We start from the raw sequence: 15,105 nt of genomic DNA on the forward strand, positions 1-15,105 counted from the left end.
TAGCTCTGATTGATGAGCCATTTATTACAGTAAAGAGCTGGTGATGTTTTGAAGGTGCAGAAAGATTTTAAGAGAGGTTTCAGAGAACTTTTATAAAGATTTTGGAGTTTTTTGTTGAGAGAATCTTGTACAAAGATTGAGTGGTGAGTTTCTCTTGTATTAGTTGTATTTTATTCTCTCATAATGAAGCTTGTATGTCCCATGGAGGTAGGCTTGATGTCGATCAACGTATTATATTATATTTTTATTTTATTTTATTTTTTTTCTTCTTGCTGTATCGTGTGGCATCGGATTCTACACAACAATTGATATCAGAGAAAGATGGTACCAGAGCATAGGTTGCGGATTGTGGTGATCAAGATAGAAGATGGAGAAGACAAGTATAATCAAGATGGAGATCAACAGGTTTGATGAAAAGAGTAATTTCTCCTTGTGACAGGCAAGAGTGAAGGACGTGCTCATCCAGCAAGGGTTGATAGATACTCTCTTGTGTGAGGAGAAGCCGACTACCATAGAGGTGCAGGATTGGAGGTGGCTCTAGATACAGGTGGTGAGTATGATCCGCTTGTACCTAACGAATAAGGTGGTGATCCATGTGCTTGACGATACTTTTCTAATGATGCTATGGTCGAATCTCGAAGAGTTATACATGGCGAAGTCTCTCACCAACATCTTCTTCCTCTAGAGGTAGTTCTACCAGCTGTGGATGACTGAGAGACAGAGTATGCAGGAGCATCTCAGCTACTTCTAGAAGATTCTTACCGATTTTTTTAGTATTGATGAGAAAGTTGAGGAGAAGATTAGAACGCTGGTCTTGCTAGCATCGATCCCCCTTCGTATGAGTTCTTGGTGACTGCTCTTCTAATGGAGAAGAGTATCATCAAGATGGATGAGGTCACCATGGTGATTCTCCAGAATGAGGTTCTCAGGAGGAAGAATTCAGCTTCGAGCTTAGATGGCGGCAGCTCAGTTTTGATGATTTTTGAAAGAACAGAAGGCGACAGACAGAGCGACAAAAGATCGCAGTGAGGGAGGTCCTAATCCAGGATGAGAGACTTGAGCAAAATCAGATGTTATCAATGTGATGAGTTGGGACACCTAACCAGAGATTGTCTTCTACTCAGGGATCTGACGAGGGCTGCAGCAGTAACGGCCAGTAGCGAGTCAGAGGATGATGTCTTAGAGATATCTAACGAGGTATCTACTTCTTTCCAGCAGTGATTTTAGATTCTGTATGTACCTATCATGTATGTTGCAGAGAAGAGCAGTTTGACTCCCTGGAGAGTAGTGAGGGCACTATTTGTCTGTCGAATAGATCAAACTGCACGATCAAAGATATCAGGATGGTCAGTTGGAGGACACATGATGGTATAGTGAGGAGATTGGAGGAGGTCTGATACATACCCAATTTCAGACGAAATCTTATCTTACTGAGCAGACTGGATTCGAGAGGCTACAGAATGATAGCTGGTAGAGAAATCCTGAAGGTGTTGCACGACGATAGAGTTATTCTGAAGAAAAAGAAGAGGATGAGAGGATATTACTACTTGACAGAGAGCCCAATGCGAGGTGGATCTTCAGGAGCCAGGAAGAGTCCAAAGCGAGGTGGAGCTCTAGATGGAGGTGGATCGGACATTAGACGGGAGACTTGGAAGGATGAGAGGTGATGTTGCAGGGTGAGATTTCTATTGCCATAGGATAATAATCTGAGCAGATCTTTGATCAAAGTGGACACAACCCATGATGGTGGTGGGATCGAGCGGCCTGATTCGACTTTCACATTTATCCATCCATGAGATAGCATGCATGTCCCAGGATATGGGAGTGAGACAGATCACAAACTCTCAGAGATAGATGGAGGTCGAATATCGAGTTGAGATAAAGATTGTTGAGATTTAATGTCTTAAAATTCGATCCACACTAAGCTTATAGTGAGGTCCAGAATGACGAATGGAGTCCAAGAATAGTGCAAACGGAGTTCAGATAGTGAAAATATGCATGAAAAAAGATTGAAGAAGGTGACACGATGCACGAGGTGATAGAGGCCGATGGTGGTGTGACTGAGCCCAGTGTGTGCGTGCGGCCCAACACGCAAGTGGGCCTAGTGCGAGCATGTGCGGGGGCTGGCCTAGTGCTCATGGGCGCCCAGGCCTAGCATCTCTACTGTCCATCGTGGACTGTAGGTTGCTGGGCAGTCCTTGGAAGCCGCACGGACTGAACATGCAGTCCATGCACGGTCCAGGGGCATTTTTGCACGATCTGATGATCCAGATTGCATGCGGTAGCAATCGGATGACTGAAACTCAATCCGAGCATGATCAAGCATGATCAGAGGCTATTTTATGTGATCGAACGGTTTTGGTGCGAGCCGATCATGATCGGATGGCCACGGATGGTTTTAGGGTTGATTGAAACTTTGTATTCCTACTGAAATAATATTTTTCAGATTTTGGAGCCTATATAACTCCGATTGATAAGCTGTTTATTATGTTGGAGAGCTGGTGACATCTTGAAGGTGTAGAAAGGCTTCAAGATAGATTTCAAAGAGCTTTTATGAGAGTTTTAAAATTTTTATTGAGAGATTCTTGTACAAAGATTGAGTGATAAATTTCTCTTATATTGATTGTATTTTATTCTCTCATAGTGAAACTTGTATGCCCCATAGAGATAGACTTGAGGTCGATCTATGTATTTATATTATATTTTTTATTTTATTTTTTTATTCTTGCTGCATCGTCTAGTACCGGATCCTGCACAACAATGCGTATAAGTATATTCATGCGGATGAAGGCGCTACTGATCGACGTCAAATGGAAGAAAAATGTCAGAAGAAAAAGAACAAAAAAAGTGGAGCTTTGATCGAATCAAGTTAGCTATCAACTAATAAAAAAGCTTCACCTCACCGATGGAGTCCGAGATCGAATAATTTTAATTTCAGATATGACTCCTATACTTCTCTCTCTGTCCCTCATGTGCAAATTCTGATAGAGATCGAGAGAGAAGAGTACCTCCGACATCTCCTACCAATGAAAGCATCATCAAGAAACTATGATAAGAAGAAGTGCTGTCAGTTTCATCATGATCATAGTCACGACACCAAGCTGTGCATTCAACTTAAGGATGAAATAAAAGTCCTGATTCGATGAGGCAATCCCAAAAAATTTCGATATGATCGTCCAGCTGAAGCTCCCACTGATCAATAACCTCAACCTCAACCTAAGAAAATGAACGACAATCGACCAACGATGGGAGTCATCAATATGATTTTGAGGTGATTGAGAGATTAAGGGGGCAAGCTTCGAAGAAGAGTCAGCTAAAAAGCAATGACTTGATAATATAATCTCTTTTTCAAATGATGATGCTCGAGGAGTATAAACTTCGCATGATAATGCTGTCATCATCTTGACAACGATAGTAAATTATGATGTAAAAAGAATTTTTATAGATAATGAAAGTTCGACTGATGTCTTGTTCTTCTTTGCTTTCTCACAAATGAGATTACCGACTGACTGACTCAAAAGAGTCTCAATGCCCTTAATCGACTTTACTAGAGATGCAGTCACCATGGAGAAAAAAATTACTCTCCCTTTGACTGCAGGAACCAACTCATAATAAAATACCATTCTTTTAATGTTCACGATTGTTCGGTTCTTTCAACATACAATGCCATACTTGGACGATCAGAACTTAATATGTTGAGGGTGGTGGTGTCGACTTACTATCTACTTGTCTGATTCTCAATAGGGAGAGGAGTCAGAGAAATGCATGGAGATCAATAATTGATCGAATGCTGCTCCATGATTTTTACCGAAAGCAGCAAACTTGAAGACTCTCTGTCAGTTGACAAACTAAACCAGAGAGAGAATGAAGAAAGGGGCAAGCCACCTGAATAACTAGTTTCAATCTCGCTGAGAGAAGATGATCCAGAGCGAAAGTAATTGATAGACTTATTGAGAGCAAATGCTGATATCTTTGCTTAGTCGGTAACCGACATGTCAGAGATTATTTCGAAAGTAATAACTCATCGATTAAACATCGATCTAAAAGTTAAACTGGAGGGATAGAAGAAAAGATTCTTTGCCCTTGAGAGGCAGAAGATCATTGACGAAGAAGTCGACAAGCTCCTTGTAGCTGATTTTATCAAAGAAGCCAACTATCTAGACTGGCTCATCAACATTGTAATGGTGAGAGAAGTCAACAAAAAATGATGAATTTGCATCGACTACACTAACCTAGATGAAGCATGCTTGAAGGATAATTTTTCTTTATCGAAAATTGATCTGCTGGTCGATGCAACATCGGGGCACCGATTCTTGAACTTTATGGATGCCTTTGTGGCTACAGTCAGATCCGAATGGCGTTTGAAGATGAGGAGCACACTGCCTTCACAACTGACAAGGGCATCTACTGTTAAAGGATGATTCCATTCAGTTTGAAGAACACTGGAGCAACCTACCAACGATTGGTCAACAAGGTGTTCCAGTCATAAATTAGATGGAATATGAAAGTCTACATCAATGATATACTGATGAAAAGCATTGAAACTCGTAATCATGTCTGGGACTTAGAAAAAGTCTTCGACACACTTTGGCGACATCGGATGAAGTTGAATCTGACTAAGTATGCATTTGGAGTGATAGCCAAAAAGTTTCTCGATTTTCTCATGTCACAATAAGGAATTGAAGGTAACCCAGAGAAAATAAAGGTCATTTTTGATATGAATCATCCTAACTCTAAGAAAGAGATACAGTAACTGAACGGAAGGATTGCTGCGCTTAGCTGATTTATCTCGAAGTCGGCAGAAAAATATCTACCTTTCTTTAAGATCTTGTGGTAAACGAAGGACTTCTCATGATCAAATAAATACCGATAATCCTTCAAAAATTTGAAAAAGTAATTGATGTCTTCCCTACTACTCAAAACCAAAAGAGGGGGACATATTGTATTTCTACTTGGCCACATCATTAGAAGCTGTCAGTTCGGTTCTCGTTCGAAAAGATGAAAACCGAACCCAACGACCTATCTACTACACCAGTAAGGTACTTAACAATGTCGAAATAAGATATTCAAGAGCGGAGAAGATGATCTAAGCTCTGATTATCTCAGCATAATGATTTCGATCATACTTTCAAACACACTTGATAGTCATCTTGACAGACCAACCTTTGAAGGTGATTTTGCATTGACCTGATATCTCTGGTCGGATGGCAAAGTGAGCCATCAAACTTAATGAATTCGATATATAGTATCATCCATGACCATCAATGAAGGCTCAAGTCTTGGCTAACTTTATTGCCGAATGCACTATACTCAATGACAAGTCTGATCATAAATCTGATGGAAAGTCAGAGCAAGTTGAAACTTCAGAGGTCGATCCTGAATTGATATGGGTGCTTCATGTTGATGGAGCATCCAATGCTCAAGGGAGTGGAGTCAGCTTCATTCTCACCAACTTCAAAGGAATAGTAACTAAATACGCTCTGTAGTTTAACTTCAAAGCATCTAATAATCAAGCCGAGTATGAAACTTTTCTAGTCAACTTGAAGATTGCTAGAGAGCTTAGAATAGACAACTTGAAGGTCTTCACCGACTCACAACTTATTACTGGATAAGTCAAAGGTAAATTTGAAGCTCGAGACTTGACTATGATGAAGCACCTTCAGAGAGTGAAAGATCTCTTTCAAATCTTCAAATATTTGGACATCTCTCATATTCTGAGAACTAAGAATGCATGAGCCGATGTACTTTCTTGACTAGCAACAACTTCTTCCAATCTACTCGATCAAACATTCATCGAATATCTCGAACAATCGAGTATCGATAAGATCGACGAAGTGTTACAAATAAATAATGAACCAAGCTGGATAGATCTGATCATTCAGTACTTGACTGATGGTACTCTACCCAGAGATTTTATGGAAGCTAAATGGCTAAGATGGATGGCTTCACAGTATGTCTTATTAAATGGACAACTCTACAAAAGGTTGTTTTCTCTTCTATTGGTTAAGTGCCTGAGACCTACTGGCACCGAATATGCTCTCCAAAAAGTTTATGAAAGGATCTGCAAAAATCACTTGGGAGGTAAATCATTGATTTATAAAATTCTATGACAGAGATACTATTGGCCCACTATGAGAAAAGATGCAGCTGAACTTGTTCAGAGATGCGAAGCATGTTAAAAGTATGCCAACACATGGTATTAATCGACCGGCCAGCTGACGTCAATTATTGCTCCATGGTTATTCGCACAATAGGAAATCGACATACTCGATCCCTTCCCCTTGGCAATCGATCAGAGAAAATTCTTAGTCATCGCGGTGGATTATTTCATTAAGTAGATGGAAGTCGAACCTCTGGCATAAATCACTGAAGGAAAAATGGAAGACTTCATTCAGAAGTTTATCATATACAGATTCGGATTGCCTCATACCATCATCACTGATAATTATCGATAATTTGATAATCAAAAGTTCAAAGAGTTTTGTGCAAAACTTTACATTATACATAAACTCACTTTTGTCGGCCATCCATAATCAAATGATGAAGCAGAGGTGACACAAACAATCCTATATGGTCTCAAGATCTGATTGAATGAATCTAAGGGCTTATGGGTGGAAGAGCTATATCCTATCTTATGGGCTTACTAAATGACTCCTTGCATCCTGACAGGATAGTCTCCGTTCAACCTTCTATATGGAACAAAAGCAATGATCCTATTGGAGCTCGAACCACCATCAATGAGGGTTGAACAGTATAAAGAGCCAAGCAACTCAGATTGTTGAAGAGCTAACTTGAACTTGCTCTCGGGGATTCAGCAACAAGCTCAAATAAAAATGGCTACATATAGACAAAGAGTGGCCTGATATTATAATGCAAGGGTCAAATCGAAGGTATTTCATTCTGAGGACTTGATCCTGAGAAGAGCAGAAGTTTCGAAACCCTTGGATCAAGGGAAGCTATCTCCAAACTGAGAAAGATCCTACAGGATGACTGAAACCCTTCGTCTAGGTACATATCGATTAGAGACTGTTGATGGAGTGTCTATCCCCCAGACATGAAATGCTGATAACCTCGAATGTACTATTAATAAAGTTGTCTACATGTACAACATATTTGGAATGAAATGATCGATTCTCAACAAACTCTCAACTAGATATATGACCGACGACTATGTTGGGCCTCATGTGGTGCTCCCAAAGCTCAGGGGACCAAGGCTAAGGCCAAGATCCAAAGTTCATGAGGTGCTCATGGAGTTTCTAGGACTAGTTTGGATCCTAGGACGAAAGGTTGTCAGCCTTTCGGATCTTGAGGTTCAGGAGAGTTGAGCCTCAAGGGGCTAACTTGTTTTGGACTAGATTTGAGTCTTAGGTAGATGAGATTTATTCAAATCATGGGTGTATATGGGTTTGGGTTAGCATAAATCTCATATCAAGTTAGCTAAGGGAGTTTTGTAGTTGGATCACATTGACCTTGTATAAATATTTTTGTATTTAGGGTTTGTAAAGTGGTTCAATCAATCAAATTATTTTTTTTTTGAACTTTCTCTCTCTTCCTTTCTTTTTCTCTCTCTCTCTCTGATATTCTCCATGCCCTAGAACCAAGAAATCTAGGGTTTCTTGGCCGCCAACCCAAAAAGGAAAGAAAGGAACCAACACTGCCTCTTTTGCACACCCCTATTTTGAGTGCCCCCTCTTGGCCGCCCAAGAGAAGTTCTAGGTCCAAATTTTTTTAGTTTTGGAGGCTTCATCAAGTGTGCTTCCAGATCATAAAAGATAAATTTCAGATCTGATGGAGAAGTGGTTCAAATTGAAGAAAGAAATTTGGTTAACAGGATTTTCAAGGTTGCTGCAATCAGAAAGGCTGTTCTTCTTCAACATGTTTCATCCCCTTCCAGTGAGTTTTTTTCATTGATCTCCTGGTGGGAGGTACTCCACACACCTAAAAATGTGGCACAACAAGTGCTATCAGAGCTCGTGTTGCGTGGAGGGAGGACGAGACACTAGAAGTTGAAGATCTTCAAAGGCTAAAATTTCAGTAAGATCCTTGTCAAGGTATTTCTCAAATCTCTTGAATTTTCTGTTGTGATTTGGTTTAGATCCAGTCATGGCAAGCAACATGAAGGTTGATTTTGAGAAGTTTGATGAAAAAAAAAATTTTTCTATATGAAAAGTTCGGGTTGAAGATCTCTTGGTTCAGACAGATCTAGATCAGGCGTTGGAGGAGAAGTCTGAAGGAATATCGAATCGTCAATGGATGTCCCTAGAGAAAAAGGCTTGTTCGGTGATTAGAAGATGTTTGACGGATGAGGCTCTCTATTCGGTGTTAGAGGAGAAGACTCCAAAGGGTTTGTGGTCAAAGTTGCACACCATGTATATGAAGAAAAATATGTGCAACAAGTTGATGTTGAAGAAGACACTGTACAGCCTTCGAACGTAAGAAGATGGAGATGTCTTGGGTCACATCCAAAGGTTCGATCAGATGTGCAACGAGTTACTGAACATCGGGGTGAAGATGGGGGAGGAAGATAGATCTCTATTATTGCTATGCTAGCTGTCTTCTTCCTATGATCTATTGGTGACGACGTTGTTGTATGGCAAGGAGACTCTGGAGTATGAAGACATGGTCTCGGTGCTGCGCTCCAATGAACAACAGGAAAAGATGACCAAGGATGAAGCTCCCTAGGAGGGCTTAGCCATGGGGGAGTGGTCAGGAAGAGAAAAAGAAAGGGGCAAGTCAAGGGGACGATCAAAGTCTCAGAAGAGCGGAAGCAAGAAAGAGGCTCGATGCTACAAGTGCAATGAGATCGGACACTTCAAGCGAGATTGCCTGCAGTGGAAGAGCAAGAAGGGAGACAAGGGAAGATCTGATGGGCTGAGTACGGTGGCTGATCTGGAGGTAGAGGATGACCTCTTAGTGGTATCTGATGGTCACAGGTGATACACAGATGTATGGACCCTGGATTCAGCCTGTTCGCATCATTATATCCCAAATCGATCTTGGTTCGTGATATACACCAAGATTGATGAGGGGACCGTGACACTTGAAGATGATCCCCCATGCAAGGTTGCTGGTATAGGGAGCATTCGGGTGAAGATGTTTGATGGGATGGTGCAGACTCTCACAAATGTGAAGCACATCCCAGACTTGAAGAAGAATCTGATGTCACTAGGCTATTTGGAGTGGAGTGACTTTAGCTTCAACAATCATGCCAGAAGTGGAGTATTGAACATCTCCAATAGAGCCATGGTGGTGATGAAAAGTAGAAAGATGGAGAATAACCTCTATAGGTTGAAAGGATCTGTGGTGACCAGAAAATCTAGTGTAGCAACTGCAGCATAGGATCAGCAAGGGGCTCATCGGTTGTGGCACTACCGCCTAGGCCACATGGGATGAAGGAGTTGAGCAAGCATGGTCTGCTTCCAGATTTGGATGGAGGTATTTCAGAGATATGTGAGCCATGCCAAATGAAAAAGCAGAAGAGAGTGCAGTTTGCCAGCAGTTCAGTCTGCAGTGCAGCCCCATTGGAACTAGTCCACACTGATATGCGGGGATCGGCTTTGATTTCAGCTAGAAACGGAGTGAGATACTTCTTGACCTTTTTAGATGATTTCTTGAGAAAGGTATGGGTCTACTTCCTGAATAAGAAATCAGAAGTCTTTACCAAATTCAAAGTGTGGAAAGCTGAGATGAAGAAAGAGACAGGTCGGAGCTTGAAGTATCTGCTGTCCGATAATGACGGAGAGTACACCAGCAGGGAGTTTCATATTTTTTGTGAGGAGTGCATCATCAAAAGATACTTCTCGATGAGAGAGACTCCTCAGCAAAATAGGATGGTTGAGAGGATGAACAGAACCCTTTTGAAAAAGACACGGTGCATGAGGCTGCAAGCAGAGCTTCCTAAGGCATTCTGGGTTGATACAGTGGATGCAGCCTGCTATTTGGTGAATCGGTCACCTCACACAAGATTAGATAGTGGTATTTTAGAGAAGAAATGGTCTGGAAGGAGGATTGGACTGAGCCATCTAAAGATGATTGGGTGCACGGCATATGTACACATCAGTGCTGGTTAGCGGACCAAGTTGAACGCCAGGTCACGAAAGATGGTGTTCTTGGGGTATCTACGAGGAATTTAGAGATACCAGTTGTGGAATCCCTTGGAGAAGAAGGTCATCATCAGTAGGGATGTCACCTTCGATGAAAATTTAGTTCTCCAAAGGCGAGATGGCATGGAGGAGCAGCAAGAGCAGTAGGAGGTCCAGTAAGGCAGCACTGGACAACTTACATCCTATTCTCTTTTGCCTCTTGCAGGTGTATCAGGAGGACTTGGTATTCAGGTGGAGCACCCTCCAAAGGTGTTTCCATAGGTGGAGAGAGCTCGGACAGGTGATAGAAGCCAAGAGGTCCAGCAGGAGCAAGCTAGACCTAGGATGGACATCGGGGTTGCATTGCACAAATCCAAAAGGAACATCAGGCAACAGGAATGATATGGCTTCGAGAAGACTTTGTCATATGCCCTAGTGACAGTGAGTGGGGACTCTTACACCTACAAGGAGGCTATGGAGTGTCAGGATAGAGAGAGGTGGGTCCAACCAATGTCCGAGGAGATATAGTCTCTCCACAAGAACGAGACATGGCGATTGGTGCAGTTGCCACAGGGGAAGAAATGTATTGGTTACAAATAGGTTTACCAATGCAAGGAGGGGCCTTCGAAGTAGGGAGGTATCAGGTACAAAGCGAGGCTAGTGACCAAAGGATACTCCCAGAAGGAAGGCATCGACTTCAGCGAGATTTTCTCTGCTGTTGTCAGACATACTTCCATTAGGATGTTGTTGAGTATCGTAGCAGCTCAGGACTTGGAGCTGGAGCAGATGGATGTCAAGACAGCGTTCTTCCATTGGCATCTGTAGGAGAGCATCTATATGGAGCAGCCACCGGAGTTCCAAGAGTCAGGAGCAGAAGGAAAGGTCTGTTTGCTGCAGAAATCACTGTACGGGCTAAAACAGTCACCGAGGCAATGGTATAAGTGATTTGATTCCTATTTAAGGAGCATCGAACTTTTCAGGTGCGAGTATGACTCTTGTATTTATGTTCAATCTTTAGAGGATAGGTCTAGGGTGTTTTTACTCTTGTATGTGGATGACATGCTTATAGCATGCAAGAGTAGGAAGGTTGTGCAGGAACTGAAGATAGCCTTGTCTCGAGAGTTTGAGATGAAGGATTTGGACCTGCGAGGAAGATCTTAGGTATGAAAATTTTTAGAGATCGAGCCAAGAATGTACTATATTTATCTCAGGGAGGCTACATCAAGAAGGTCTTGACGAGGTTCGGGATGAAGGAAGTGAAATCGGTGGAACTGTCACTCACCGGGCACTTTAGACTCTCGAAGATGATGTCGTCACAGACTAAGGTGGAGGCTTAAAAGATGGAGAGAGTGCTGTATGCCTCTGATGTGGGAAGTCTTATGTATGCCATGATGTGTTGTAGGCCGGATATCGCCCACGCAGCAAGCCAGATCAGCAGGTTCACTGTGACAGTCGGAGTGCACTGTTACTTGCACATAATTCTGTCTACCATGCGAGGATGAAGCACATTAATATTAGATATCACCAGATCAGAGAGCTTGTGGAAGAAGGTGAGGTGAAGCTAGTGAAGGTCCACACCAAGGAGAATCCAGCAGATGCACTGACGAAGGTTCTTTCATGAGACAGTTTTCAAAAATGTGTGACACTGATGTGCTTGATGGACAGGATGGAGTTGGCTGAGGCCTTGGGGTACCAAGGTGGAGATTGTTGGACCTCATGTGGTACTTTCAAGGATCAAGAGATCAAGGTTAAGGCCTAGGTCCAAAGTCCATGAGGTGCTCATTGGGTTTCTAGGACTAGTTTGGGTCCTAGGATAAAAAGCTATCAGCCTTTCAGGTCTTGAGGTTCAGGAGACTTGAGCCTCAAGGGGCTAACTTGTTTTGGACTAGATTTGAATCCTAGGTATATAAGATTTGTTCAAATCATGGATGTACATAGGTTTGGGTTAGCACAAATCTCATATCAAGTTAGCTAAGGAAGTTTTGTGGTTGGGTCACATTGACCTTGTATAAATATCTTTATATTTAAGGTTTGTAAGAGGATTCAATCAATCAAATCATTTTCTCCCTGAACTCTCTCTCTTCCTTCCTTTCTCCCTCTCTCTAGTCTTCTCCATGCCCTAGAACCAAGAAATCTAGGGTTTCTTGGCCGCCAACCCAAAAAGGAAAGAAAGGAACCAGCACTGCCTCTTTTGCACGCCCCTTTTTGAGCGCCCCCTCTTGGCTGCCCAAGAGGAGTTTCAGATCCGAATTTTTTTGGTTTTGGAGGCTTTATCAAGTGTGCTTCTAGGTCCCAAAAAGTGGATTTCATATCTGATGGAGAAGGGGCTCAAATCGAAGAAAGAAATCCGGCTAACAGAATTTTCAAGGCTGCTGCAATCAAGAAGGCTGTTCTTCTTCAACGTGTTTCATCCCCTTCTAGTGAGTTTTCTTTATTGATCTCCTTGTGGGAGGTACTCCACACACCTGAGAATATGGCACAATAGACTAATCGATAAAAATACATTCTGACTTAGCTTCGGTCAGACAATTCTATGTGTCGATATCAAATGAACAACTATATTATGCTGACTCAACTACGATTGAGCAGAACATTATGTCGACTTAGCTACGACTGAACGAAATCTTATGCCGACTCAGCTATGATTGAGCAAAACCTTATTCCGACTCAGCTACAGTCGACTAATAGGCAAATTCTATGATAATCTGGCTGATAGTCGACATTTTGATTCTAGTTGGCTGTCTGATTGATATTCATCTACATTGATAATAACTATCTACGATGAATGATGCATTCAAGAAGTTCAACACTTAGAAAAATCCTTTCATTCATCAAGGATTACAAAATTAGACTAAAGTCTAGTCACAGAAGAAAAGTCGGACTGCAGTTCAATAACAAGAAAAAAAGGAAAAGCCTACAATATCTACATCGATTATCAATCGGTCTCTTCCTCAACTGTATTAGTAGATGTCGTAGCTCCGATCTCTCAACCTTCAATAGTGGTCGGCCCTACTCCGATCACTGCTGGTACGGTATCCTCTGCAATTGGGGTAGGCTCCATAATAGTCGATGTGGCTTCGTCAGTTCGAGCAGTTGCCTCATTGATCGGTTCTACTTCTACTCCTTCAGGGACTGGGATGGTGATGCTGCTCAGATCCAGATCCAGATAAAGCTTTCTGATGGTGTCCCTGCCATCCTCATAGCCAACCCAGTAGGCTGCATTGCTACCTTTGTGGATTTCATTCTTGAAGTCCTCAGACCCCTTGTAATCCTCGACAGCCTGCTCCTACACCCAACGGTGAGCTTCCTGAGCCAACTTTGTTTCCTCTTTTGCGGTAGCTGACTCTCCATTGGTCAGTGCCAACCATGCTTCAATGGCCTGATGTTTCTCCAGCTCTTCCTCTAACTTCTTGAAGAAACCATCACATTTCTTCCGGAGCCGATTGATCACATGTTTCTTCCTCTATCCACTCCTCTTAGGACTTGGCGGATTGTTGGGCCAACTCTAATTCGGCTCAGTCTGACTCTAAATCGGCCTTCATGCGAGAGATTTCTTCCTGGTGCTTCATCTCCCGCTCAGTCACCGCTTGAAGACACTTTATAGCAGTGGCTTTATCGGCATTTGCGGATGCAACTTTATCAGCCCATGATCGATGGAGATCCACGATTGCTCGATACCCTCTCTCCAGCACCGACATGTCGTGCGCTAGCTGAAATGAAAAAGAGAATAAGTTAGAAACAAATAAGTAGAAGAGAGGCAGATGGAAGATAGATTATCAACTTACACTGAGGGTACTCGGATAAAAGGATGAAAACATGTTGGCCATGGTTCGACTCCTCCTGTTCTCCTGATCGATCGGGAGAAGTGCGGCCTTTACCAGCTTCTTTGCCAATGCTGAATTCGACAAGGCCGATTCAGTGGTGGAAATCTACATATTGAAGAACTCCATAAAATTCATCGAAGCTCCATCATCAGCCGAAGTCGTCGGTGCCTTCCCTCATTCCTGAGTGGACGGCCAATTGACCGACATCCATTCGGACGTAGGAGGTGCTTGAGATACCGTCGGCCCCAGATTGGTCGGCTCTGGTTTAGGCATGAGAGTTGCCCGAGATATCGTCGGCATCACGCTAGCAAGTGGTGCTTCGACAACTGTGACATCGTCACCCCCATCTGGTCCCCTAACGAGCGGATGTGATTTGGCTGGTGGGAGTACTGACAGGGCTGATAGAGCGATGACCAGCTCAACGCTAGCATCCAGGATGACTACCAATGGAATGTCAGTTTGACTCACCGCTAGCAATAGTGCATTGGGCCGACTCTTCTTCAGTGCTTGAGATGGCCTTACATCGACATTGGGCCTTTTCTTGACAGCAAACTATCAGATATCAGCTACCAAAACTTACGCTGAAGATCGCATAGCTGTAAGCAAAAGATAACAACTCAGTCACAAAAGAGATTGAGTAAAAAGAGGCCAAGTGAAAAGTAAAAGACCGACTAAGCTATACCTATGGCAAGCACCGAACTAAATCCAGCATCGTAGAGAGCTTGCTCCATCAACAGCTCCCGCTGCGAAGGGACCTCCATGTCCTTTAGTCAGAGAAAGTCTTTCCGATCAATGATTTCGACCTGACTATGTTCATTCGGGCTTGTCCTCAGATTTCTCCAAGTAGAAGGAAAGCCCTAAGGCAGGGAAGAAGAAATAAAGAAAAATTGATTCTTTCATCCGTGGATGGAAGAAGGAAGATCGGAGATAAATGACAAACTTTTTCTTGGGTTGAAAAATCACCAACCCTTAGCCTTTGGGTGTGGAGAAGGATAAAAAAAGCTTGAGAGAGTAAAGGCTGAGGATTGGTCGGGATCATGTGGCACAATAAAGCAAAACTAACGATTAGTCAAATGGAGTTCAGAGCCAACTGAGCAGTATAAATCCTATAAAAATCAAGGAGATTTCGGACAAATTCTGAAATCAAAAAATGAAGACCGGACCGAAGGTCCTTTACATAAATTACCACCAGACAGAGG

This window comes from Elaeis guineensis, chromosome 13 (genome assembly GCF_000442705.2).
Source record: "Elaeis guineensis isolate ETL-2024a chromosome 13, EG11, whole genome shotgun sequence".
Taxonomy (NCBI): Eukaryota; Viridiplantae; Streptophyta; class Magnoliopsida; order Arecales; family Arecaceae; genus Elaeis; species Elaeis guineensis.